At 37.3% G+C, this 24,545-nt stretch overlaps 1 long non-coding RNA gene and 1 pseudogene across 1 annotated transcript in view; one reads left to right on the top strand and one right to left on the bottom strand.

Moving 5' to 3' along the window:
* The window catches only part of LOC144371726 (uncharacterized), a 78,199-nt gene extending 54,039 nt beyond the window's left edge, over nt 1-24,160 (bottom strand). Inside the window, exon 1 of the long non-coding RNA XR_013431802.1 lies at nt 23,930-24,160. This is a non-coding gene — a long non-coding RNA (uncharacterized LOC144371726). The remainder of the gene's footprint in view (nt 1-23,929) is intronic.
* On the top strand, nt 9,426-16,508 carry LOC106145276 (large ribosomal subunit protein uL23 pseudogene; annotated as a pseudogene).
* Nucleotides 24,161-24,545: the final 385 nt, after the last annotated feature.

Raw genomic sequence — 24,545 nt, 5'->3', positions numbered from 1 at the left:
TGTAAACAACAAAAATTTCTGCAAATTCCATCATAATTTGAAACTTTGGGAGAAGGCTAGAAAATCAATATCTTAAATAAACACCCATATAAATTATGTGGCCTAAGCATTAAAATGAAACAAGATATCAAAAGGAAGCCATTTTTTCCACAATTTATTACCGATAATACCAAAAACAATCAATTTTTTAAAATTCAGAGAAGCACAAAGCAAAAGGAAACTCAAGATATAATATCCCAAACCAAAGAAAACTACCAGTAACATTTGGTGAATGTTCTTAAACCAATTAATATATTGAATGCTAACAGCATGAGAGCTAGGACAAAATCCACTTAGGATGAGTAAATAGTTCTGAAAATAACTAGGATTAATAGACTTTCCTGGGCATGATGGCACATACCTATAATCCCAGCTATTTGAGAGGTGGGATCAGGAGGACCACAAGCTCAAGGCCATCCTGGGCAACTTAGTGAGACCCTATCTCAAAGCAAAAAATGAAAAAGGTTGGGGAGGTAGCTCAGTGGTAGAGTGCTTGCCTAGCATGTGCTCTGGCTTCAACCCCCAGTACTCTGCCTTTTGAGAGGCAGAGGAGGAAAACAGTACACAGAAATGCATTTCTTTATAAATTACCCAGTCTTAGTTAGGTGCAGTAACATATGATCACAATCCCAGCTACTGGGGAGACTGAAACAGAAGGGTCACAAATTTAAGATCTGTCTGGATACTTAGTGAAGCCTTGTCTCAAAATAATGTAAAAATGTTGGGGATATAGTTCGGTGGTAGAGCACCATTGGTTTCAATCATCAGTACCAATAAATAAATAAATAACCCAGACTTAGGTGTTCTATTGTGAACTAAGTTACACCAAATACATAACAAAATGTATAAGATGCATAAGTATGTCTAGTCTTTTATTAATTCCTTAACCACAAATGTCAAATTATATTCATTACTTATATTATTCTTACGTTACCATATTGCCCTAATAAATTTTTGCTCCAACTCTCCAAAAGAATGATTTCATTTGTCTTGTCTTCTCAAAATTTCTTCTCCTATTCCTTTATCACTCTAACTCATGAACAGAACTTTAGAGACATGTGAGACAATACTAAAATATCCAATATGCATAACATCAGAATCCAGAGGAGAGGAGAAAAAAATGGTGAGGCACTCCACTTCTTAGAACTAAGATCTGTATTAGTTTCTTAAGGCTTCCATAAAATGTACCACAAACTGTGTGGCTTAAAACAACAAATAGTTATGATCTCACAGTTGTAGAGGCTAAAAGTCCAAAGTCAAGGTGTTATCAAGATCACACTTTGTCTGAAACCAGTAAGGGATAATCCTCCTTTGCTTCCTCCTAGCTACTGGTGGTTTGCTGGCAATCTTTGGTGTTCTTTGTCTTATAGCTTAAACACTTCAATCCTTGTCTCCAGCATCACATGGCATTCTCCCTGTGTGTATCTCTGTCTTTGTGCCTCTTTTCCTCTTGTAATGATACCAGTCATGTTGGATTAAATGTTTAGCCTGGTTCACTATGTCCTCATCTGTAAAGATACAATTTCCAAATAAACTCATATTCTGAAGAACTGGGGATTAGTATTTTGACTTTTAACAAGAGGATACAATTCATCCTTTAACATATAAGATTACTGAAAATAAAAAATTATAATTCCATGTGTTACTTAGGACAAAAATACAGTGAGGAGGGTTAGATGATCTAAATGAAAGTCAGGTTTCCACATTTCACTATAGGTGGTGAAACTTTCATACCAGTCGGCTGTAAGAAGTCATATGAATATATTATCATACCCACATCAACCACTAAGAAAGATACACAAAATAATATACCCACAAACACTATAAATAAATCAAGATGAGGGGCTGGGGTTATGGCTCAGTGATAGAGCGTGCACCTCGCACATGAAAGGCCCTGGGTTCAATCCTCAGCACCACATAAAAATAAATAAATAAAATAAAGTTATTAAAAATATTAATAATAAATCAAGATGAAGTTGTGAAAATTAGTCAAGTAACCCATAGAAGGGCAAGAAGAGACAAAGGAAAAGAAAACAGTGAATACAAACAGAAAATAATGAATATAATGGCACAATAACAGATCAATAATCATCTTAAATGTTAATGGTCTAAACACACCACTTGATAGGCAAGGTTTGGCCAAGTAAATTTTATTTTATTTTTCTGCAATAAAATCAAGTACAGTTTTATTAGTTGAAGAACTGGAAAGAATAATAAGTATTTGTGAAACAAAATCAATATAAAATATTTAAATAAACATTCCTGTATGTACAAAGAAGAGAATAATAATTACTCTGGCAGTCCCTCTGCTTACTAAAGATTGGGCTCCCCCAACTCAGACTGCTGAAGTCTTCTGAACTGAGGCCAAGCATTAGGTCTTTCACAGCAGCCATAAAGAGCAAGTGCTTCCCACCACATTATAGTGCTGAAGCACTACTAAAGCAAACTACAGCTAGGAGCACAACTACCTAAGGCAGTGACAAAGTGCAGAGAAGGAACAGAAAAGGAACTATGTCGGTTGAAGAGAACATGATCAAAGAGCTCTGGCTGAGACCTCACCAAGCCTGACCAAGGATACACCTTAGAATAATAATAATAACAACAACAACAATAACAATAATGGGAGATTGGTAGAGTAGAGCAAGCAGATCAGGAGGAGAATGAGGGGAGGGAAAAAGATGTACTGAGGAATAAGATTTAAGTTATGTGCATGTACAAATATGGCATAATGAATCCCACTATTATGCATTGATTATAATGCACCAATTCTTTAAAAAATGAACATTTTCCCTGTCACACCAATCTCCTATGTAATTAGGTGGAATGTATCAATACAGCAGATGTTCTAGATTTAAGAAGCAGTTTACACCAAAGAAGAGACCCCAGGGCTTTCTGCCCTGTGAGGAGGCTCTTCCAGTGCATCTTTTTCACACTGCCACACTCCTTTCTCAGCAGTAGATCTTCAAGCAATATTTCTTTCTATGCTGTTTCAAAGTAGCTTTTTTCTTTGTAGTACCCATTCTCCATTTAATAATCTCCACTTTAAAACTTGCAATGGAAGAAGAAATCTCCTAACAGTTTCTTTATCTGAGAAATTTGGTAATGAGGCCTTTACATTGAGTACCTGAAAATCCTTTACCACATTAACCTGATACTTTGCCATGAGCCAATCACTGCTATATTTATAAAATAAAATAAAAATCTCAAGATCACAGCAGCAGGTGAGATCAGTCCGTAGTTCATCTTTTATCTCTAGGCAACAACTGACTCCTGCCCTGGGATTACAATGAAGCAGGGAATGTTCTCAGTATATACACCTCTGGAAATTACTTTTCAAAGCAGAACACAACAGCATGTCAAGCCTCCAGTGTCATGAGCAGCATCTCACTGTGAAACCTCAACACCTAGGATCCTTCACTCCTAAACCTGGCATGAAGATAAGATTTCTGGAAGATGTACATTAACATTAAATGTAAACATCCAGTCTTACCATCTGCTCACCAGAGACCATCATTAGCTTCTCTCTATCCATCAAAAAGAAAACTTCATGGCCCCCCAAGGGGAACTGAGGCTGGGTCCAGGTTTGCTTAGATGTAGTGAGAAAGAATTTTCCTTGAAGGGCTGGGGATGACTGCCAAAACCCCAACCAAACCCTCTCCCAGTCTATGATCCTGGTAAGTAGAGTTTGCTTTGGTGAGTATGGTTTGGAGAAGTTGGTTGTTTCAACTCATGTTCTCAAAATGACTGAGTGTATGCTGATGTCCTGCCAGAGATGGTTTACAGAGGAACTCAGCGCTGCTGCAGCCATGACCTTGCCAAAATGCCCCTGCAAGCTCCTCATAAGGTCAAGAGTGGACAAGTAGATTTTTAAAACCCACATACACTTGCCTTCAAGCTAGACAAATAAATAAATAAACATACACACAACACCACTGTGTGATGGTTATAAGAAACTCATTTCAAATTTAATGATATGGGCAGCTGAAAGAAAAATACGGAAAGAAATATAACATTAAACTTTAATTTAAAAAGCATGCTGGGCACAGTGTAATCCCAGCAGTTCAGGAGGCTGAGGCAGGAGAATCACGAGTTCAAAGCCAGCCTCAGCAATGGCGAAGTGCTAAGCAACTCAGTGAGACCCTGTCTCTAAATAAAATACAAAATAGGGCTGGGGATGTGGCTCAGTGGTTGGGTGCCCCTGAGTTCAGTCCCCGTGGTGCTAGTCATGATAGCACATGCCTGTAATCTCAGATACTCAGGGCCCTGAGGCAAGAAGATTGCAAGTTTGAGGCCAACCTCAGCAATTTGGCAAGACCATATCTTGAAATTTTAAGTAAAGAAGAACTGGGAAGGTTTTTCAGTGATAAAGCACCCCTGGGTTCAATCCCTAGCAAAGGAAAAAAAACAGCAGAAGTGACTAAAAATTGTTAGATAAAGAAGACTTCAGAGGAATGAATATTGTTTGAGACAAAGAAGAACTTTACATAAGATAAAAAGATCAATCCTCCAAGAAGACTTAATAATACAAAAAGTATTTATAGAATAAACCTCAAAATTCATGGAGCAGGGCTAGCAGTGCGGCTCAGTGGTAGAGCACTTGCCTAGTATATGCAAGACCCTGGGTTAGATCCCTATCACTGGAAAAAACATTAATAAGGCAAAAATTCATAGAGCTAAAAGGAGACATAGACAAATTCACAATTATAATTATGAACTTCAATGCTTCAACTCTTAGAAATTGTAGAACTGCTATACAGAAAATCATCAGGGATATCAAAGAACTGATTAATACTATCAACCAACATGATCTATTTGGCATATATAGGACACTCCACCCAACACAACAGAACACACATGTTTTTACACAAGACCTTTATTTATTTATTTTTATGTGGTGCTGAGGATTGAACCCAGTGTTTTGCACGTGCTAGGCAAGTGCTCTACCACTGAGCCACAACCCCAGCCCCAGAAAACACATTTTTTTAAGTGCATATGGAACATTCCCCAAAATAGACCATATCCTAGGCCCCAAAACAACTCCCAAAAAAATTTAAAAATTGAAATCATAGTGTTTTCTCTGACCAAAATGGAATGGAACTAGAAATCAATAACAGAAAGACAACAGGAAAGTTGTGAAATACACATCTAAATAATTGCCAAACTGCCCCTGTAAGCTCCTCATAAGGTCAAGAGTGAACGAGTAGATTTTGAAAACCCACATACTGAATTATTTAGATGTATGTTTCACAATTCTCCTATTTATCATCTTTTATCTCTAGGCAATAGTTGACTCCTGCCTTAGGATTACAATGAAGGCAGGAATGTTCTCAGTACATACACTTCTAGAAATTACTTTTCAAAGAACATAACACCATGTCAAGCCTCCAGTGTCATGAGCAGCATCTCACTGTGAAACCTCAACACCTAGGATCCTTCACTCCTAAACTTGGCATGAAAATTGTGAAACACACATCTAAATAATTCAGTCAAGATTATGTCTTGAAGGAAAAATATCAAACTAAATGAAAACAAAAATATAAATATCAAAATATGTAGATGTAGTTAAAGCAATGGTTAAAGGTAAATTTATAGCACTAGATGTTTACATTAAAAATGGGAAAGGTGTGGGAGGGATAGGAAGGGTAGCAGAATACAATAGACATTAGTATGGCTGTATTATAAATGTGGCTGTAAAACCAATGTGATACTGCAATCTGTACATGTGGAAAAATAAGAATTCATACCCCATTTGAATCAAATGTATGATATGTCAAGATCATTGTAATGTTTTGAGCAACTAATAAAAAATTTTTTTAAAAAAATGGGAAATGTCTCAAAGCAATAATCAGGATTTTATCTCAAGGAAGTGGAAAATGAAGAGCACAAGCTGAGGCAGAAGGAGAGCAAGTTCAAGGTCAGCCTTAGCAACTTAGCAAGGTCCTATTTCTAAATAAAATGTTAAAGACTTGAACAGACACTTCTCAGAAGAGGATATACAACCAATCAACAAATATATGAAAAAAATGATCATCATCTCAAGCAATTAGAAAAATGCAAATCAAAACTACTCTAAGGTATCATCTCACTCCAGTCAGAGTGGCAGCTATTATGAAGACAAACGACAATAATTGTTGGCGAGGATGTGGGGAAAAAGATACACTCATACATTGCTGGTGGGACTGCAAATTGGTGCAGCCAATTTGGAAAGCAGCATGGAGATTCCTTGGAAATCTGGGAATGGAACCACCATTTGACCCAGCTATCCCTCTCCTCAGACTATACCCAAAGGACTTAAAAACAGCATACTGTAGGGACACAGCCACATCAATGTTTATAGCAGCACAATTCACAATAGCTAAACTGTGGAGCCAACCTAGATGAATAGATTTTTTAAAAATTGGCATATATACACAATGGAATTTTACTCAGCAATAAAAGAGAATAAAATCATGGCATTTGCAGGTAAATGGATGGTGTTGGAGAAGATAATGCTAAGTGAAGTTAGCCAATCCCCAAAAAACAAATGCTGAATGTTTTCTCTGATATAAGGAGCCTGACTCATAGTGGGGTACAGAGGGGGGAAGCATTGGAGGAATAGATGAACTCTAGATAGGAGAGAAGAGTGGGAGGAAAAAGGAGGGGGCAGGGGATTAGCAAGGATGGTGGAATGTGATGGACTTCATTATCCAAAGTACATGTATGAAGATAGAATTGAGTGTCAACATACTTTATATACAGAGATCTGAAAAATTGTGGTATTTATGTGTAATAAGAATTATACTGCAAAAAAACCAAAGTACATGTATAAAGACATGAATTGGTGCGAACATACTTTATATACAAAAATATGAAAAATTGTGCTCTTTATATGTAATAAGAATTGTAATGCATTCCTCTGTTTTTTTGTATTTTAAAAAAATAAAATCAATTTAAAAATAAAATAAAATTTAAAAAAGGTGGAGAAGAGCTCGGGATGTGGCTTAGTGCTTAAGCCCCTCTGGGATCAATCCCAGTACCTGCCCCCCCCCAAAAAAAGAGAAAAAAGAAGAGCATTATAAAGCCCAAGCAAGCAGAAAGAAGGAAATAATAAAGAGAAGAAATTTTAAAAATGTAAAATCAAAGCCAAAATCCAGTTCTTTGAACAGAACAAATAAAGAACATGTGGAACTACAATATCTCAAAATGAAAAGTTTAAGTAAAAATAAATAAAACAATAAATTGTTTTTTAAAAAAAGAGTAAAAATAAAAAGCATAAACTGTCAGTATAATATAATTACTACTCAAATTATATGACAACTTTCCTAACCATCCTGGCTGGAAATGTAACAGAATGTGATGCTTCAGTCTTGAGCTAGAATTTCTTTGTCAGAGCCAGTCATGGTGGGCACACCTATAATTCCAGCAACTCAGGAAGCTGAGGCGGGAGGATCACAAGTTCACAGCCAGCCTAGGCAACTTAGCAAGACCCTGCCTCAAAACAAAAATAAATAAATAAATAAAAAGTATAGGGGACATCACTGTAGTAAAGCAACCTCAAGTTTAATCTCTGGTATGAAAAAAAAAAAGAATTTCTTTGCCAGAAAACTTCAGTTTTTTGCTCCTATTACCTGCAACTCATTGGATTACACCTAGCCACATTATCAAGTATAATCTCCTTTACTTCAAATCAAATTATTTTGGGTGTTTATGTGAAAGAACAAAATGCTTTCACATAAACACCTAAAACACTATTTTGTTAAATAACTGCATATTATAAACAGGAGAAGTTGCCATACAAAATGAACCATAATTATCCACCCCTTGTCAAATTGGCACACATACGCACATCTCCAAGCAAAGACAGTAACAAAGTTATACTTCCACCTAACAAGACACAACTATCCCCTGTTCTACTGAAAATGTGCTAACACTTTACCCATAAGAAGACACAAAGTTCTGGGTGATATTCATGCTTCTCCTTCATGTCTTATAAATAAAATACTCTGATGTAAAGTTAACTACTAGTAATACCTATTATTTTATATTATAAGGATATGAGATAAGAAATAAGACAAAAATATTTTATATAAATATATACACAGCTGAGCATGGTGGCACATGCCTATAATCTCAGAAACTCAGGAGGCTGAGGTAGGAGAATCACAAGTTCAAGGCCAACCTCAGCAACTTAGTTAATCCTGGGTATGTAGCTCAGTGGTAGAAACCCCTGGATTCAATCCCCAGTACAGAAGAAAAATACATACACACACACACACACACACAAAAGAATATTCTTAGCAAAAGTAAGGAAGACATACTCATAATAATTATGAGCCCTTCTTCTGCAGCTGGTCATGTGATCTAGCTGGCATTTAAAACTACCTTCTGCCACTGTCCATTCCATATTTCCTTTGCTCTCAGCAAATACCTCAGTTGGTCATGCTTCTTTGCCTGATGAGGTGACCCCAACTTCCATTTCTTTTTTATTAAAGAATTTTTCATCTTTATTTTTCAGTTTTCAGCGGACAAAACATCTTTGTATGTGGTGCTGAGGATCGAACCCGGGCCGCACGCATGCCAGGCGAGCGCGCTACCACTTGAGCCACAACCCCAGCCCCAACTTCCATTTCTAAAGGATCTGAGTCACTAGTACAATATATCATGTTTCACCATGGTTTGACTTATGCTTCACAGACTTTTTAAAAATATTTTGTTTCAGGTTTTTTTTTTTAGTTATAGTTGGACACAATACCTTTATTTTATTTGTATGTGGTGCTGAGGATTGAACTCAGGGCCTCCCACGTGCTAGATGAGCACTCTACCACTGAGTCAGAACTCCAGTCCCACTTCACAGACTTTTGAGTTTTTAAAAGTTAAGGTTTTGATAGTAGAAAATAGGACTGACGGCAGAATACATCAGACACTAGAAAGGCAATATGTCAATCAATGGAAGGGTAACTGATGTGATACAGCAATCTGTATACGGGGTAAAGTTGGGAGTTCATAACCCGCTTTAATCAAACTGTGAAATATGATGTATTAAGAACTGTGTAATGTTTTGAACGACCAACAATAAATAAATAAATAAATAAAAAGTTAAGGTTTTGTGGCAAGCCTCCATTGAGCAAATTTATCAATGACATTTTTCCAACAATGTGCTCACTTTGTGGTTTTTTGTAAAGCTCACAATGTTTTATCATTATTCAATTAATATTTTCATTATTATTATTCTGTTATGGTGATATGTGATTGGTGATTTCTTATTGTGTTTGTTCTCATTGAATTTGTTTGGTGAACTTAATAGGTAAATATTGTGTGTATTTGGACCGGTACACTTACTGGTCATTCTCCCACCTCTCTCCCTCTTTTCAAGTCTCCCTATTCACAACAATATTGAAATTAGACCTATGTCCTCAAAGTGTTCAAGTGAAAAGAATTATGCATTTCTCACTTTAAATCAAAAGCAAGAAATTATTAAGCTTCATAAAGAAAATGTGCCAAAAGCTGAAAGAAGATCAAACGTCCTCTTGCACCAGTTAGCCAAGTCATGGATGCAAAGTAAAAGTTCTTAAAGGAAATTAAAGGTTCTACTCTGGTGAACTCATCAGTGATAAGAAAGTGAAATTGCCTTATTGTTGATATGGAGGGAGAATCGTAGTGGTGTGCACAGAAGATCAAACTAGCCACATTCCCTTAAGCCAAAGCCTAATCCAGAGCAAGGACATAACTCTCTTCAATACTATTAAGGCTGAGAGAAGTGAGGAAGCAGCAGAGGGAAAGTTTGAAGCTAGCAGAGGTGGGTTCATGAAGCTTAAGGAAAGAAGTCATCTCCACAACATAAAAATGCAAGGTAATTAAAAAATACAAGGTCAAGCAGAAAAATGCTGATGTAGAAGTTGCAGCAAGTTATCCAGAAGATCTAGCTAAGAAAATTGGTGAAGGTGGCTCCACAAAACAATGGATTTTCAGTGCACATGAAACATTCTTCTATTGAAAGAAGGTGCCGCTTAGGGATCTCATAGCTAGAGAGGAGAAACCACCAATTCCAGGCTTCATAGGACAGACTGACTGTCTTGTTAGGGGCTGATGACTTCAAGTTGAAGCCAATGCTCATTTACTGATCTGAAAATCCAAGGGCCTTTAAGAGTTACATTAAATCTTCTTTGCCTGCACTCTATAAATTCATCAACAAAGTCAGGATAGCAGCACATTTGTTTATAACATGGTTTACTTAATATTTTAAGCCCAATTTTGGTACCTACTACTCAGAAAAAAAGATTCCATTCAAAATATTACCGCTCATGGACACTCAAGAGTTCTGATGGAGCTGTACAATGAGGTGAATATTGTTTTCTATAGCCCATGGATCAAGGAATTACTTCAGCTTTCAGGTTTTACTATTTGAGAAATACATTTCATAAGCCTATAGCTGCCATCAATAGTGATTCCTTTGATGGATCTAGGCAGTGTAAATTGAAAGTCTTCTGAAAAATATTCACCATTTTAGATGCCACTAAATACTTTTGTGAATAATCATGCTATGTACATATATAAAAATACCACAGGCCCAGGTGTGGTGGCACATGCCTGTAATCCCAGCAGCTCAGGAGGCTGAGGCAGGAGGATCAAGAGTTCAAAGCCAGCCCCAGCAACTTAGCAAGGCCCTAAGCAACTTAGTGAGACCCTGTCTTTAAATCAAATATTAAAAAGAGCTGGGTATATTAAGCATTCCTGGGTTCAATCCCCAGTACCAAAAAAAAAAAATACTACGGGGAGTTTCACCTTTATGTATAAGTAGAAAGAACCAATGAAAAATAAATAAAAAGGTAAATGAAAAGAAGGGCAGTAGAGTAGAGGAAGGAGGGGAAAGGGGGATGTGAACTGAAATCAAAGTCCAGGCATGTATGATTTTGATGGAATGAATCCGGCTACTATGTATAACTATAATGCTCTAAATTTAAAAAAAAATTGTGAATCATGGGAGAAAGTCAAAAGTCAGCCCTCATGGATGACTGGCTTTGACAGGTTCAGGACTTCAATGGAGCAAATAACTACAGATGTGGTGGAAATAGCAAGAGAACTAGAATTAGAAAAGCAACCTGAAAATGTGACTGCAATCTCATCACAAAACTTGAATGGATTTTTTTTTATGAATGAGCAAATAAGGTGATTTCTTGAAATGGACTCTACTCTTGGTAAAGATGTTGTGAACATTGTTGAAATGACAATGAAAGATAATAATGCATGAATTTAGTTGATAAAGAAGTGGAAGTATTTGAGAGCATTGACCCCAATTTTGAAATAAGTTATATTGTGGGTGAAAGGCTATCAAACAGCATTTCATGCTACAGAGAAATCTTTCATGAAAGGAAGAGTCAATAGAAGCAGCAAACTTCATTGCTGTCTTATTCAAGGAATTACAGAGTTGGGGTGTAGCTCATTATGGTTGAAGCCCTGGGTTCAGTCCCCAGCACTGAAAGAAACAAAGATGAAGAAAGAGAAAAAGAAGAAAAGACAGAAAGAAAGGAGAAAGGAGGAAAGAAGAAAAGAAAGAAAATTGCCATAGCAACCACAACCTTCATCAGCCATCACTTGGCTCCATCAGCAAAGTGCCAGGGGGCAAGACCTTCCACCAATAAAAAGATTATCCCTTTCTGAAGTCTCAGATGATTGTTAGCAATTTTTATCAATAAAGTATTTTTAATTAAGGTCTGTAGACATAATACTATTGAATGCTTAATAGACTACAATATAGTGTAAATATAATTTTTATATGCACTGGGAAATTCTAAAAATTGTGGGACTCTCTTCATTTCAATACTCATTTTATTTTAGTGGTTTGGAACCAAACCCGCAATATCTCTGAGGTGTGCCCGTAGTCCTGTCAAATTGGATTAGTGTAGCTTTCTATTGACCTTAATCACAGAGCACAGTAGTGCTAAGAGATGCCCTAAATGATCTATTGTATTTCTGACATACTCTTTCTTACTTCCATTATGGAGTAGGATCCCAATAAGTTGCAAGCTTTCCCCTTGGTAATCAGAATCAATCACCACAGCCAGTAAGTAAATCCCTTCATTATATGTTGATTTAGAGGCATGAGAAGCAGAAAGTAGCAGGGTAACTGTCTTAACTTCCTATTCAATAAAATCATTTTGTGCTATCACTTGGTAGAAGCACCCACCTTTGGAATTAAGATCTCTAGGTCAGAAAAGCATAGGGTCGTTGGGGCAGGAAGCAAAAATTTTTCTAGTAGATAATGAGTATAATGAATAATATAGCTCCCATTTCTGTCTCGTTGATTCCTGGGCCTATGAATCCTGACTATGGGGAAAACAGTACCATATATCAGACACTGGCTTAGAGCATATACAGCCTTCTGAAGAACATGCACTAGCCTTGAAAAGTATGGTTACTTAATACTGTTACTGAGTCTTTGAAAGGCCATTCCACCATTCTCTCAAACCATCTCACTCAGGATGGTGGGGAACATGGGAAGCCAGTGAATTCTATGAATTGGAGTCAACTTTCAGAATTCATATGCTATAAAATAAATTTGTTGATCATAAGAAATGATGTATGTGTGTGAAACATGATAGTGAATAAGGCAATCTGCAAGTCCACAGATGATAGTTTGGGCAGAAACATGTAGAAGAAAGCATATCTAAACCTAGAGTAAGTGTCTAGTCCATAAGAGTAAAATGCTGCCCTTTCTATAATAGAAGCGGTTGAGTGTATCAATTTGACACCAGTGATTGACTGATCTCTACAGGAAATGTCTCAGGATGGTCTTTGGTGATGGCAGATTGGGTACTCAGCAGGGGATATAGCCAGGTCACCCTTGGTGAATTGAAGTTCATGTTGATGAGCCTATGGGTGACTTCCATTCTTACTACCTTGATCACTTTACAAATGAGCCCTTTGGGTGATGATAGGAGTAGCTGAGGAAAGGGACTGACTGCTATCCACAGAAAAAAATCATCTTATCTACTTGATTATAAAAATCTTGCTCTGCTGAGGTCACTCTTTGGTTAGAATTCACATGGGGCACAAATATCTCCAGGCTTTTTTGCCCACTCCGAAAGGCCTATGCACATACCTTTGCCCCTGATCTCCTTGTTAGCAATTTTCCAATCATGTTCCTTTTCAGGCCCTGACCATCCATCTAAACTATTGACCAGCCAAGTGTGGTGGTGCACATCTGTAATCCCAGCAACTCAAGAGGATGAGGCAGGAGGATTGCAAGTTCCAGGCCAAACTTTGCAAATTAGTGAGACCCTGTCTCAAAATAAAGATTAAAAAATGGCTGGGGATGTGGTTCAGTGGTTATGCCTCTGGGCTCAATCCCCAGTACTGCAAAAATAAAATAAAATATTGGCCAAAGTCCATGAATAAATATGTGCTCAAACTTCTTGTCATTTCTCCTTTTAAGTAAAAGTGAACAACAAGATGCAATGTCCAACATTCTCCCCACTAGGAAGTTTTCTTTTCCACATTGCATTCCAGGAAATTATCTATAGTGTTGCAGCTTTCCACTTTCAAGTAGTACCTGCATCTCATGAAGAGCCATCATGGAGCCCAAAAGTCTTCATTTAGTCTGTCAATTGATCAGAGAGGAGGTAATATAGCAGGAGTGGGACAATAGGCATTTAGGCCACTTCTTCACCTAACTTATGCCTCCAGTGCCTGCTCAAGCACAACCTTACATACCACTTCCATTTTATAATTGAAGGCTGCTGTGCATGCCCAAATTTGTAGCTTGGTGGGTCAGGCAATATCTAGTTCATGATGAGAAACTCAGGTCACATGGTAACTTGGTGATCCAAGGTTAAGTGTTCAGTCTTTACTAAAGCCCAGTAGCAAGCTAAAAGCTGTTTCTCAAAAGGAAAATAGTTATCTTCAGAGAATGGCAGGGCTGTGGTCCAAATTCTTAATGGTGTATGCTGTGATTCATAGGGGCCTACTAAACACTCCAAACAGCATTCCTATGTGCCATTAACACTTCAAGCACTGTTGGATCTGCTGGAGCATATGGCCCAACTGACAGAGCAACTTGCATGGCAATCTGGACCAGTTACAGAGCCTTATCTTGTTCTAAGTTCCACTTAAAACTAGAAGTGTTCAAGCTGGGCATGGTGACACATTACTGTAACCCCAGTACCCAGGAAACTGAGGATACTTTGAGTCCAGGGGTTTGAGACCAGCCAGGGCAATATAACCAAACTCTATCTCAAGTAATTTTTTTTAAAAATCTAGCAGCTTTTTTAGGTCACTTTGTAAAGGGGTCAGAGTAGCACACCTAAATTGTGAATATGTTGTCTTACAACGTCCAAAGAGGCACACTAGATATCATGCATCTTTTTTGGCCAGGTGCAACAACTCAACCTTCTTTAAAAGGCTCTCTCAAGCCAGGCACGGTGGTGCATGCCTATAATCCCAGTGGCTTGGGAGGCTGAGACAGGAGGATCATGAGTTCAAAGCCAGCCTCAGCGGCAAGGTGCAAAGCAACTTAGTGAGACCCTGTCTCTAAATAAAATACAAAATAGGGCTGGTAATGTGGCTCAGTGTTCAAGTGCCCCTGAGTTCAATGCCCAGTATGAAAAAAAAAAGCTTTCTCAATATACTCCACACCACTGGATCCACAGAAAATGCTCTGAGATGGAGGGCCTTGAATTTTTGTTAGATTTATTTCCTAACCTCTGGCATACAAATGTCTTTCCAGCAAATCTACAGTAGTTGGTACTGATTTCTCATTAAGTCTAATCATCACAATGTCATCAATGCAATGAATCACTGGCATTTTGTGAAAGGTGAAGGCAAGCAAGGTCCTTATGGACTAAACTATAACATAGAGTAGAAAGTTTATATACCCCTGGGATAAGACAGTATTGCAGGCTTTGATGGCTGAAAGCAAACGATTTCTGGTGGTCTTTACTTATAGGCATTGAGGGAAAAATCATTTTCTAGATCAACAGCTGCATACCAAATACCAGGGGATGTCTTGAGTTGTTCAAGCAATGAAACTGCATATGGTACCGAAGCTTCAATTGGAGTCACCACATGGTTAAGATTTTGATAATCCATTGTCATTCTCGAAGATCCATCTGTCGACTGTACATGCCAAATAGGGAAGTTGAATGGGGATGTGGTAAGAGTCCTCACCCCTGCATCCTTCAAATATTGGTAGTGGCACTAATCTCCCAAGGAAATAAATCCCTCCAGGAATACAATATTGGTTTTGGTTTACTATTTTCCTAGGTAGAGGCAGTTCTAATGGTTTGCATTTGGCCTTTTCTACCATAATAACCCACATTCCACAAGATAGACAATATTGGGATTCTGCTAGTTGCTGACTATGCATATTACAAATAATGCAAGACAGAATGGTAAAATAACAATTGAATGGGATCAAGGACCCACCAGATCCATTTTGAGGTGGACCTGAGAAAAAACTCCTTTGATCACCTGACCACCATCAATCCCTACTTTGATTGATGAACCAACCACAGTGACATTTTGTATCTCCTAGAATTAATGGCAGTTCAGAGCTGGTGATTAGCAATTCCTGAAAAAATCTATTTCCATTTCCCCAGTTTCCCTCTTTACCATTGTAAATAGAATTATTATTGCATTTAAACCTAGTTGCATCAGAGGAGCAATTCTAAAAACTCCAGAACCAATTCAGAAAAGTTATCCACAGGATTATGTTCCTCTAGAAACACTCTTGGTACCAAAATCCTTATTAATCAGGGTTCTCAAGAAAAGTAGGTCCAATAGGATGCTATATAACATTTATGGGTGCATATTAGTGTAACAAGGGATACTTTCCAGTATCAGGTTACATGTAGGGAGGAAAGAAGATTAATGAGATGGGAAAGGTTTTAATGTTGTCCATAATCATTTTATTCTTTAAAAAACAACAATGATCTGGCCAGGCAAGATGATGCACACCTGTAATTCCAGCTGCTCAGAAGTCTGAGGCAGGAGGATCACAAGTTCAGGGCCAGCCTAAGCAACTTAGCAAAACCATGTCTCAAAAGAAAAGGTAAGTTTTTTCACCAAGATGGTGCCCCTCCCAAAGCTGAAGCCAAAGCAAAAGCTTCGAAGGCCAAGAAGGCAATGTTGAGGGTGTCCACAGCCATTAAAAGAAGATCTGCACATCACCTACCCACCGGTGACCCAAGACATTGCAGCTCCCGAGGCAGGCCAAATATCCTCAGGAGAAACAAGCTTGACCACTATGCCATCATCAAGTTCCCCCGACCACTGAGTCAGCTATGAAGAAGATTGAAGACAACAACACACTTGTGTTCATTGTAGATGTCAAGGCCAACAAACACCAGATCAAAGTAGTTGTAAAGAAGCTCTATGACATTGATGGGACCAAGGTTAAAACCCTGATCAGGCTCCATGGAAAGAAGAAGACAGACGTTTGACTGGCTCCTGATTATGATGTTTTAGACTTTGCCAACAAAATTGGGCTAATCTAGACAGAGTCCAGCTGACTACTTCTAAATATATCTTCTTTTTCAACAAAAGAAAGGAAAGATTAAAAGGGCCAGTGGTATAGTTTAGTGGTACAACACTTTCCCAGCATGCCCAAGACCCTGAGTTTCATCCCCCAGCACTACTAAACAACTAAACAAAACAATGATCTGAAACAAATATGAGAAATTTTAACATTTATTATATTTTATACATTTGTGTTTGAGATATTAATAATTGCTGATCAAAATATAATGGTAGAGAAAATTCCATTTCAAATAGCAATTACCAAAAAATACTCAGGACTAAAAAATGTGAAATATACAAGATGTGAATGAAAAAGTCGTTATCCAATTCTGGGGGATACAAAGTCTTGGGAAATGTCCTGTTGTTAAATAGGATGACTCATAGTACACAGATGTTCATTCTTATCTTCATATTAATCTATAAGTTTAACTTGATAATGATGAAAACTCCAACAGGAGTTTTTGAAACTAGAAAAACTGATTCTAAAGTCCATATAAAAATGAGGTAATCATGAAATGCCAGAAAAAAAATCTATGAAAAAAGAGGAGTAATGAAGATGTATTGGCCTTATGATATATTAAAATACATTATAAAGACACAGAAATTACAAATGTTGGGTAATACTGACACATGAATTAAATACCCATACCATAACTCAGATCTGACCACTTGGGTCTATCCTACTGTACCTCCCTAACCAAAGTTATTATTGTCTCTCAAAGTGCCACAATATTCCTACAAAATTGTCTATCTACTTATACTCTGCCCATTCCTCCATTACATAGTCCATTCTCCATGCACAGCTGGAGTGATTAGTGTGTGTGTGTGTGTGTGTGTGTGTGTGAGAGAGAGAGAGAGAGAGAGAGAGAGAGAGAGAGAGAGAGAGAGAGAGAGAGAGAGAGAGAGACACTGGGGATTGAATATAGGGCACTTTACCACTGAGCTATATCCTCAGTCCTTTCAATATCTTATTTTGAGACAGGGTCTCATTAAGTTGCTGAGGCTGGCCTTGAACTTTCAATTCTGCAGCCTCAGCCTTCTGAGTAGCTGGGATTACATGTGTGTATCACCAGGCCCAACTCAGAGTGATCTTCTAAGAACTTACTTCACGTCACTCCCCTCCTTGAAACCATAAACAGAGACACATCAATGAAACAAGAGTTCAGAAATAGGTCCAAATACCTAAAAGAAACTGTTATATGATCAATATCAAATGTCATATCAGTAGACAAAAGATGGATTATTCAATAAATGGTGTTGGGACAATAGGATGGTAATCTGAAAAAAAAATGGATCCTAGACTCACCCCCTATTCCCCCCCAAAAAAAGTTTTAATGATATATTTTATTTGAATTGACTTATTTATTTATTGGTTCTGGGGATTGAACTCAGAAGTACTCTACCATTGAGTTACATCCCCACACCTTTTTATTTATTTGTTATATTTTGAGACAGGGTCTTGCTAAGTTGCTGAGGCTCAAAACTGAAATTCTCCTGCCTCATTCCCAGACACTGGAATTACAGGTATTTGCCACTGCACCTGACTAAAAATGATATATTTTTAAAATGAAGCCATAGAAAGCTAACAGAATCCTTTGTGTGGGAAGAAGCATGTAATAACTCAATGGAAGCACAAAATAAGCTTCCAGGGTACTGGTGCTCTTCTGTTTATTGATCTGGGTGTTTATTACATGGAATTATTCAGTTTTTGAAAATTCATTGAACATGCTTGTGACATGTGTAATAATGTACACTTTGTACATAATATATCAATTAAAGGGGGCTGAGGTTGTAGAATGCTCGCCTAGCATGTGCAAGGCACTGGGTTTGATCCTCAGCACCACATAAAAAGTAAATAAGTAAAATAAAGGTATTGTGTCCAATTACAACTAAAAAAAATAAAGTTTTTTAAAAACATATTTCAATTAAAGAATTCAAAACAAGGGCTGGAGCTGTAGCTCAATGGTATAGTGCTTTCCTAGCATGCTTGAGGCCCTGGGTTCAATACTCAGCACCACAAAAAATAAGCAAACTAACAAAGCTACAAAAGATAAAAGATTATCTGTGGTGTACACCTGTAATCCTAGTTATTCTGGAAGCTGAAGAAGGAGGATGGCAAGTTTGAGGTCAGCCTGTGCAACTTAATAAGACCCTGTCTCAAACTAATAAGGACTGGGGGTGTAACTCAGATGCAGAAGGTTGGTGAATTTAAGTATATAAAAATCATATTTTTAGATTGTACATATGAATGAGATCATGAGGTACTTGTCTTTCTGTGTATTCCTTATTTTACTTAATATAATGATCTCCAGTTCCATGCACGTCATCACAAGTGACAGGATTTCATTGTTTTTTATGGCCAAATAGTATTCCATTGTGTCTATGTACCAGTGTTTCCATATCTTGGTTATTGTGACTAGTACAGCAATTAAATATGGGAATACAGGTGTCTCTTCAAAATATCTATATTAATTCCTTTGGATAATCATATAAAGGGTACAAAGTTTCAGTTAGGCAAGAGGAATGAGGCCAGTTGGAGTAGCATGTGCCTGTAATCCCAACAACTCAGGAAGCCAAGGCAGTAGGATCAGAAGTTCAAGGCCAGCCTCAGCAATTTAGCAAAAATGTTGGGAGCTGCCACATAGAAGCTGAGCGCCCCCTAGCTTTGAGCAATGGAAATGTGGAGACTGATTTCCGCTGCACACAGAAACAGGTGGATCCCCTCTTCCGCTCAGCAGGGGAGTGAAGCACTGGGAGTGGGCATTACCCAATGGGAGTGGGCTGCCTTCTTGTTCCTTTGTAATATTACCCCTTACCTTTTTTGGATGGAATGTTTACTGAGCTCCCCACAGTAAATAGGATGGTCTCAGGTATGCTCTCTCTTTTGTCTGCCCCTCTTGCTTCCCTTGTGGGAGCTGGGGCAGAGGAGCCGTCGCTGAACCCCAAGAAAAAGGTACTTTCTGTGTCTGATTATTTAGTTGCCAGCCCAATTCACTTGGAGTGACCCTGACTGATTTAGTTGTGTGTTGTGGCACAAAAACATTTTATGCCACAAAATAAAAAATAAGAAGGGTTTGGGATGTAGTTCAGTGGTAAAGCATCCCTGAACTAAATTCTCAGTACCACAAAAAAGAAAGAGAGGGAAGTTTATGGTGTTTTTTTTTAAAGAAAGAGTGAGAGAGAGGGAGAGAGATAGAATTTAATATTTACTTTTTAGTATTTGGCGGACACAACATCTTTGTTTGTATGTGGTGCTGAGGATCGAACCCGGGCCGCACGCATGCCAGGCAAGCACGCTACCGCTTGAGCCACATCCCCAGCCCCAGTTTATGGTGTTTTAATTGACTATTTTGGGCAGCATCAGGGATTGAATCCAGGGTCTTTCACATGTGAAGCAAGCACTCTACTACTGAGCTACTTTCAGCCCTTAAATTTATTTATTTTTTTAAGATAATTTTTGGTACTAGGGGTTGAACCCTGGAACACTTAACCACCAAGCCACATCCCCAGCCCTCTCAATTTTTTTTTATTTTGAGACAGGGTCTCACTAAGTTACTTAGGGCCTCACTAAATTGCTGAGGCTGGCCTTGAACTTGCAATCCTCTCACCTCAGTTTCCCGAGTTGCTGGGATTACAGGCATAAACTACCTCACCCAGCCCTTAAATCTATTTTTATCTCGTACATAAAAACTACAATATTATACATGTATACACATGTTTATGTACATATTCAAATCCGGGTAAACATTAATCTCTTCAAACATTTATCATTTCTTTATAGTGAAAACATTCAAATTTTTTTCTTCTAGCTTTTTGAAATATACAGTACTTTATCATTATGTATAGTCTCACAACTGTTCAATAGCACACCAAAACTTCAAACCCCTATCCAACTAGTATCTATTGATCAACCATTTCCAATTCCTCCTTCCCCACCTCCACTCTCCCCAGCCTCTGGTAACCACCATTATGCTTTCAACCTCTATGATATCAACCCTTTTTTATATTCTACATATGAGCCAAATCATGGAGCATTTGTCCTTCTCTGCCTGGCTTATTTCAGGTAACATAATGATGCAGGATCTCTTTTTGAAATCTATTGCACAGCAGAGTGATTTTACTTAAAAATAATGATGTGTATTTTTAAATAAGTAAGAAAGTAAAGTAAATGTCTTACTACCAAAAAAGTGTGAGATAATAGATTAAATTAGCTTGATTTAATTAATCCATGTTGTATGAATATATCAAAACATCATATTGAGGCTGGGGTTGTGGTTCAGTGGTATAGCACTTACCTAGGCCCTGAGTTCAATCCCCAGCACCACATAACAAAAAAAAAAAAAACTAAATAAACAAAATAAAGGTACTGTGTTCATCTACAACTAAAAATATTTTTTAAATTTTTTAAAAAACATCATATTGTACCTCATAAATGCATACAATTAATATTTGTTAATTAAAATAATATAAAAAGACATGGGTGCAGTGGCATGCACATGTTGTCCCAGCTCTTCTCAGGAGGCTAAAGAAGGAGGATCACTTGAGCCCAGCAGTTCAAGACCAACCTGGGAAATACAGTAAGAGTCCATTTAAAAAATTTTTTTCTCTATGGGAAATACCATCAACTCTACATCATGTGCAACTGCAAGAATGGGATTCTAAATAGAATAAGTTTCACTCCATGTATGTATCATATGACAAATACACTCTACTGTCATGTATATCTAAAAAGAACAAATTTTTAAAAAGCAATTCAGAAGCTAGTAAAAGTTCTGTAAGATATATAACAAAAAAATCCCTTTATATACAGTTAGTAAGGGAAATTACCAAAACAACAATCATGAAATCGGCAAAACAGATGAATTAATATTCAAAGTACATAAAAATGGTTTTCATATAGATGAAAAGGTGCACCATCTACAATAAAATAAATGCAATTACAAACCACCAAAGGGTAAATTTTTTGTGTTTAAGATATGCAAAGATTGTTAAACATAACAACAAAATGTATTTTAAGAGTGGAAGGAAATTGCTGGGTGCAGCAGTGCATGCCTGTGATCCCAGTGGCTTGGAAGGCTGAGGCAAGAGAATTGCAAATTTAAGGCCAGCCTCAACAACTTAGTGATAGAAACTTAGTGAGACTCTGTCTCTAAATAAAATATAAAAACAGGCTGGGATGTGGCTCAGTTGTTAAGTGCCTCTGAGTTCAATCCCAAGTACCAAAAAAAAAAAAAAAAAGGAGTGGAAGAAAACTGTCATTTTGTGACTTTGTGCATTGCTGCTGCTTAGAATAAAAGTCTTATGGTGATCAGTTTAGTAATATCTTTAAAAAATTAAATGACATATCTTGGGACCTAGAAATACCTAGAGATAAATTCCAATGTGGTCACAGGATATTTGTAGTTTCATTGTTAACCATGGCAAAAGATTGGAAATAATCTACATACCCACTCATAAGAACTTAGTTAAATAATTTTTAATTTTATTTGTTCTTTTTAGATATACCTGACAGTAGAATGTATTTTGGCATATTATACATACATGGACTATACCTTATTCTAACTAGGATCCTCTTCTTGTGGTTGTACCTGATGTGGAGTTACCCTGGTTGTGTATTCAAATAGAAGAATAGGAAAGTTATGTTGGGTTCATTCCACTGTCCTTCCTATTACCCTCCCATTTCCCTTACTATTCTCCTTTGTCTAATCCAATGTTCTAGTCTTCCCCTCCCAACCCTCCTTTGTTTTGGGTTAACATCCACACATCAGAGAGAATATTCGGCCTTTGGATTTTGGGGACTGGCTTACAGTTAAATAAATTTTATATGCTCATCTGTGAATATAGCATAGCCAATAAAAAATCCAAACAGTACTACATGTACTTATAAAAACCTTTATTTTAATTTTTCCTTTTTAACTTAATTTTTCTAGTTTTAATGAGATATAAATATCAAAATAAAGTTGCATATATCCAAGGTATACGGCATGATGATTTGATATGTGTATATATTTTTAAATGGTTACCATAGTCAAATTACTAAGTGTATCTGTCATTACAGTTAGCTTGGTCTGTGTTTGAGGTGAGGACACTTATGATCTAATTTTTTAGCAAATTTCAACTAAACAATGGAGTATTATTAATTATAGACACTATGCTGTATATTAGATTCCCAGAACTTATTATTATTAGGATTAGACCCAAGGGTACTTTACCTCTGAGTTACATCCCCAGCCCTTTTTTTCTTTTTTTCATTAATTAATTTATTTATTTTTGTACCAGGGGACTTAACCCAGGGCCACATCCCCAGCCCTTTTTATTTTTTATTTTGAGAAGGATCTCACTAAGTTTCTCAGGGCCTGGATACATTGCTGAAGTTGGCTTTGAACTTGCTATCCTCCTGCCTCAGCCTCTCAAATTGCTGGGACTAAAGGGAGATGCCACTTTGCCTGGGTTTTTTTGAGACAGGGTCTCTCTAAATTGCTGAGGTTGGACTTGAACTTGCAACCTTCCTGCCTCAGCCTCCTCAGTGTTGGGATTACAGGCATCCTCCACTGTGCCTTGTTGATTCCCAGGACTTATTTTAAAAGGGTATAATACAGCCCAAATGGTATGCTAATATTTGTACGTTGTTTAGTCCCTAAGAATGATACTACTTAAATGCTCCAACCAGAAAAAAAAAAATTACAAAGGGAAGTTTTTCTTTACAGAAGAATGGTAGCTAAGAAATGCAGAAGGATAGATTTTGAAATTTGCAATTTCAATGTAGTGAATTTAGGTAAGAATTATTAACAGATGCTAAAATTATTGAATGAAAAGCTATTAGAGAAACAAAATATGTATAAATTTTCAAAGTATCATCCCACTGATAAGTTACTGATTGTATAAGAAAAATTTTTTGTCAAGGAAGAAATCTTAACCAAATTATCTAAGTTAGCACCATAACTATTAGGACAACCCAACATTATGTGCCTCTTGATATGATGCAACATGAAGTATACAACACCATCTATGAAATATTCTTTCCAAAAAAAATGTTTAACCTAAATCTTTGTTTTTCTCAGTAGTTTTCCATTTAAAAAATACAGCAATTTGATTAACCATTCATCGGTTAATGGGTATTTTGGGTTGCTAGTACTTGACTACTGTGAACAAAGACTATAATTTTTTTTTTACCACATCCTTACTCTTTTTACAGTGGTATGATTTCAGATACCATAACTTACTTCCCCCCTTTTTATCATCTTACTCCTCTATTATGAATGCAAATTGAGCCTTGGTTGGTGACTATCAATTGGGGCTTTAAGTGTTAGCAGGTGGTACTAGCTCCCCATGTTATGTTGTTCTTTACCTTATTCTAAACTACATTTATTGTCAAAGAGGGTAATGTAGTGTGACTCACCTAAAGATGTGACTGGCTTGTTTGCCATGCTTCTATGATCCTCTTTCCCCTACCACAAGCTCTTGAATTGGTTCTGATTGTTCCTTCGGTAAACCTTGATCCTGTTTGTGGATTTCGAAGACCCAAAAGATGGTGGCCTTTATTGGAAACAATATCAAGAAGGGTGAGAGCTCTGAATACAAGGGGAATATGGTTGCTTCTAGGGTTGAGGTGGCAGGAAAAAAAACCAATGAAATAAATTACAACAAATCCAAAGGAAAATATCTGAGCAAAAAAAAAAAAAATGCACTAAAAAAAGACTGTGGCCGTAATGCCTTGGCCTTGAGAATCCGGTTGGCACAGCAACAGCTTAAGGACCTTGGCAGCAGGCAGAGCAACTACAGTGTGTTTTTAATGAACAGAGAACCACAGCTCAGGAGACTGATTTAGCTTTAGAAATGTCAGAAGGCAAACCAAAAGATTATCAGGAAAGGAAGGTGGAAAAGGCTTAAAATCTTAGAGGTCAAACTCGGCCTACATGAAAGGGAAAAGAGGGAGGTACCCCAAAAGATATCTCTAGGCTTAAAAGCCATGTGTGCTGGGGGCGGGGGGCATTGTGGAGATGTGTGTGTATGTA

This window comes from Ictidomys tridecemlineatus, chromosome X (assembly GCF_052094955.1).
Source record: "Ictidomys tridecemlineatus isolate mIctTri1 chromosome X, mIctTri1.hap1, whole genome shotgun sequence".
NCBI classification, from domain to species: domain Eukaryota; kingdom Metazoa; phylum Chordata; class Mammalia; order Rodentia; family Sciuridae; genus Ictidomys; species Ictidomys tridecemlineatus.
Note: the sequence above shows the minus strand (reverse complement) of the source record. Positions and strands in the feature narration are given on the sequence as shown.